Source organism: Lactuca virosa, chromosome 7, assembly GCF_052849685.1.
Source record: "Lactuca virosa cultivar CGN04683 chromosome 7, Lactuca_virosa_CGN04683_v6, whole genome shotgun sequence".
Taxonomy (NCBI): domain Eukaryota; kingdom Viridiplantae; phylum Streptophyta; class Magnoliopsida; order Asterales; family Asteraceae; genus Lactuca; species Lactuca virosa.
Window position 1 is genome coordinate 105,660,279 of NC_136432.1, and position 5,247 is coordinate 105,665,525.

Sequence of the window (5,247 nt, forward strand, 5' to 3'; positions counted from 1 at the left end):
AATTTCACCTACGCGTGCATATAAAGAACGTCAAAAATTGAACCTGTATGCGAAAGTTATGGATTTTAGAAGTTTTGGCTCAAAAATCGAGAAAAATCCCAAAATACGAGAAATTTCGCTTGGTCATGCTTCGGCCACGTCACCTTCGCTCCATGCGCGCCCCGTGTCCGATCTGTAACTCATCCGAAGCTGGCTCCGCCGCGTGTCGCACACCTGTCGCCTTCTGATTGGACCGAACCGCGGACCAGTGCGCGTCCGACGTGCCTCGCACAGGTGCCCACGTTCGACCTCGCATACGTGTCTCTCTCCCTCGCTGCCACCTGTCTTCGCTGACTCACCCTCCTCGGACCCTAGACCTCGGTCCAGTCAGAAGCCAACGTGCGTGCCACCTGACCCTCGGATCTGCTGACATCTGTTCGCTTCTCAGCCCTCGGATCAGAAGCCTCGCCCCTATAAATAGAAGGGTGCGAGACCTCCCGGGCATATTTTGGAAAAGTGTCATTTTACACCCCTAAACCCATATTTCTTCCATTCCAACTTCCCCCAAAGCCCCAGTATCATACCAAACACCCGAAACACGTCCCGAAGTGCCCGAGAAATTTATCTTTTCGGTTTTGAAGCCCGACCCTCGCAGAGCCCGGTTTCTCAATAAAACTTGCGGTTTTATTAGAAACGATCATTTTAGGAAACGAAGTGCTGCCCGAGTATCATTAAATCATGTGAGTGTGTAGTCACTTTCATCTTACACCTAGATATGAAGTATTTTCTATAAAATACATGCTATGTGTAATTATATTAATTGTTTAATTGAGGTGACTATTGAATAGTTGTTTTATACAGGTAAAAAATGGGTAGACGAAATAGTCGATGTGTGTTAAAATGGTGAGAGGCCTCGATGTTGTTGTTGTTGTTGTTGTTGTTGTAGTCGTCTAGCGAAGTATGGATGACGACCACGGACCTTTGTAGACAGTCCAGTGGAACGCTAGCAGGTTCGCAACCTGTAGGTGTTGGTGAATTATATGTTCATTGGCGTACTCCATCCCCCTCATGGTTGCCATTAGGACATGTATGGCTGAGCAGTCCCCTTAGCAGTAGTGTCCACCTCGATGATAATCCTTAGGCTAAGTCCCTTGTGATAGGTGTTTAGGGACGTAAAGTGAGGATAACGGGAATGGGTAATAAGGGTTATTGTTGATTGATGAATTTAATAAGTTTATTATTATTGTGGGTTGAAAACCCTATATGCTCACCAGGCTCCCTAGTCTGACCCACTCAGCTTTCTATATCACAGGTAGTGGACCCCGAGCATAGTCGGAGGATGATGAGAGATTTTTGGATTATAGGCCAATAGTTGTAAATAACTGTTTAAGGCTTATAATGTCTTGTTTATGCTTTTGATCTGTATCGGAACATGACATCCCGAGGTTTTGATATAAAATGAAAATATATATTTCTTAAAGAAAGGTTTTGATAAACTTTTATCATGTTTTGTTTTGGGGACCAATTCCGCAACATCTTTTAAAAGGATTTCTCTGACTTTATTTTAAAAAGCATAAATTAAATCGGTCTTTTCTGGCCGAGAAATTAGGGGATGTCACAGTTGGTATCAGAGCATTAGTTTAAGCGAACTAAGAAATTGTAGGATTTCTAGACTTAAACTTAGAATGCTAAGTGATGATTGTGAGATGAGTGTGTAGTATATTTTAGACACGAGCACTAGTTTATTTTAGGAAAGAAGCCTAAAATGCTTGTATGTGCTAAATGCTATATGTTTGCCATATATGCCATTAATTGTTCGGATCTATGGTCTGTTGCCGACCGGATCTAGAAACCTTATGTGTGGAGGATTCTAAGCGTACGATTACGATATTAGAACTAACATGTAAACGTTTCGGGGTGATAAGGGGAATTGAAATATCTATCGAGGATAAAGACCTAAATTCGCCTTATTCGGTATATAGATCATAATGGCAAGAACTCGAAGTGGAGCTGGAAATGCAAACAAGAACCAACAACCTCAACCCCAAGTGGTGGAACAGGTGCCTATAGCAGGAGCTGCACCAGAACCCATCACCATGGTTGGAGTACGAGCCATGATTCAGTCAATGATGGCTGAACAAAGGGAGGAAATGAGGCAAATATTGCTGAACAACAGGAATGAACCTTCAATGCCTGTTGAACAACGTGAATTAAATGACGATCAATCTGAAGAAGGAAACAACAGTAGATATGTTTGTCATAGTGAACCGCTTGTGGTTGGGAGAAATAACCACGAGGATAGAGTGGAGAGAAATGGATGCAAGTATAAAGACTTTATGACTTGCAAGCCATCAACCTTCACTGGAAAAGAAGATCCCATCGGAGTAATGGATTGGATCTCGGAAATGGAATTGGCTTTCATGACATGTGGTTGCCAAGGCAAGTTACAAACCACATTTGTAGTGCGGAAGTTCAGAGGTAGCGCTGCTCGTTGGTGGAACACTCTGGGGAAAAGCCTAAGCCCTAATGACAACTAAAGGTAAGAGAGCAGGATATTGAGAAGACTGCGTTCAGAACAAGATATGGACACTATGAGTTCTTGGTTATGTCGTTCGTACTAACCAATGCTCCAGCGGATTTCATGGATTTGATGAACAGGTTTTGTAAACCATACCTTGATAAATCCGTGATAGTGTTCATAGATGATATTTTGATTTATTCAAAAAGAAAGCAGGAGCATGACAAGCATCTGCGTGAAGTGCTAGAAGTTCTGAAAAAGGAGAAGCTGTATGCAAAGTTCTCCAAATGTGAATTTTGGATTCAAGAAGTCCAATTTTTAGGTCATGTGGTTAACCAAGAAGGGATAATGGTTGACCCAGCAAAGATTAAAGTTGTGATGAAGTGGGAACAACCAAAAAGTCCTACGGAGATCAGAAGCTTTAAAGGATTAGCTGGATATTACCGAAGGTTTATCCAAGGCTTTTCTTCGATCGCTACTCCATTAACAGCTTTGACCCACAAAGGAGCTACTTATACTTGGAATGAGAAGCATAAGGAAGCTTTTGAGAAGTTAAAGAAGAAATTATGTGAAGCACCGATTCTTTCGCTACCTAAAGGAGTTGATGACTTCGCAGTTTATAGTGATGCCTCTGGAGTTGGGTTAGGTTGTGTTCTGACCCAAAGGGATAAAGTGATAGTGTATGCATCGAGGCATTAAAAGAGCATGAAAAGAACTACCCCACTCATGATCTGGAGTTGGCAGCGGTAGTATTCGCCTTAAAGATATGGAGGCACTATCTTTATGGTACTAAATGCAAACTTTTCACTGATCATAAGAGTCTTCAATATCTCTTTAATCAGAAGGAATTGAACATGAGGCAACGACGCTGGCTAGAGTTACTCAAGGACTATGACTGTGAGATACTTTAGCACCCTGGTAAAGCAAATGTTGTTGTTGATGCTCTCAGTCGGAAGGTAAACCTTGAAAAGAAAAGGCCAAGAGCGTTGAGAATTGAAGCTGTCTCGACAATTGTGGAAAGTATAAAGAAAGCTCAAGAGGAAGCTTTAGAGAAAAATGACCGAAAGGAAGAACGTTTGGGCAAAACGTTAGTGTTTGATACAAACAGTCAAGGATTGAAGGTATTCCAAGATAGGATTTGGGTACCTAAGACGGGAGGAGTAAGAGATCTTCTGATAGAAGAAGCTCACAAGACCATGTACTCGATTCATCCCGGCAGCACAAAAATGTATAGGGATCTAAAACCCTACTACTGGTGGCCGATGATGAAGCTCGATGTTGCTAAGTATGTGGCCGAGTGTGTAACATGTGCTAGGGTTAAGGCACAACATCAGAAACCGTATGGGAGTTTAGAACCTTTACCTGTACCCATGGGTAAATGGGAAGACATCACCATGGATTTTGTGACTAAACTGCCCAGAACAAGGAACGGTCACGACATGATTTGGGTGGTCGTTGATCACTTCACTAAGAGTGTGCATTTCATAGCAGCCAACGAGAAATGGTCTATGGATAAACTTGTGAATTCTTACGTGAAGGAAATTATGAGGCTTCACGGTGTTCCGTCAACGATTATATCAGATCGTGACAGCCGTTTTACCTCAAGGTTTTGGAGGAGTCTTCAAGAGGAATTGGGTACCAAGTTGTGTTTGAGTACAGCTTACCATCCGCAAACTGATGGTCAGAGCGAACGAACAATTCAAACGTTGGAAGATATGCTCAGTGCACGTACCCTGGAATTCCAAGGTAACTAAGAGGAACACTTATCTCTAGTAGAATTTTCCTATAATAATAGTTTCCACTCGATCATCAAGATGGCACCTTATCACGCTTTGTATGGAGAAAAGTGTCGAACACCGTCATGTTGGCTGGAAGTTGGGGAAAGCAGTTTATGGGACCTGAAATAGTCCATCAGACTGCTGAAAAGCTGAAAGTGATTAGGGAAAGGATGTTAGCAGCTCAAGATCGACAAAAGAGATATGCTGACAAGAAAAGACAACCGATATCATTCGAAGTTGGAGATTCGGTTTTACTTAAAGTCTCGCCGTGGAAGGGACTTATAAGATTTGGTAAGAGGGGAAAATTGAGTCCAAGGTTTATTGGACCGTTTAAAGTTCTTTAGAGGATTGGGAATTAAGCTTACAAGCTAGAATTACCAGAAGAACTAGAGGGTATTCATAATACCTTTCATGTGTGTTATTTGAGAAAGTTCACGGGAGATGTGCCCGACATAATTCCAATTTCTGAATTAAGGTTGGATGAAAACAAGAGGTTAATTGAAGAACCAGAGGCAATCGTTGACCATAAGACTAAGAAGTTGCGACGCAAGATGGTCTATTTAGTGCTTGTGCGTTGGAAACATACGAATGGGCCAAATCTCACCTGGGAAACGGAGAGTGACATGATGAGTCGCTACCCGCATTTGTTTGCTGATGTGTGATTCTGGGGACGGAATCATCCTAAGGGGGAAAGAATTGTAACGCCCGTGTTTCTAAGCTAGGCATTAATATTGACGTGATAGTCTATGTTAACCTTTGTAACTCATTTTGAAGAAATGAAAAGGAATTATGTGAATATTATGTGTTTTATGCTTAATTATTAGGATTTAATTAATTAAGAATAAAAATGAGCGTCGAAAATAAATATTAGATAAAGTCGATATCTATTAAGAAAGTTGTAGTGGTCGTGACAAGAATTCCGGATATATAAAGAATACCAAAATCCGAGTTATAACGAAGAAGTTATGACAT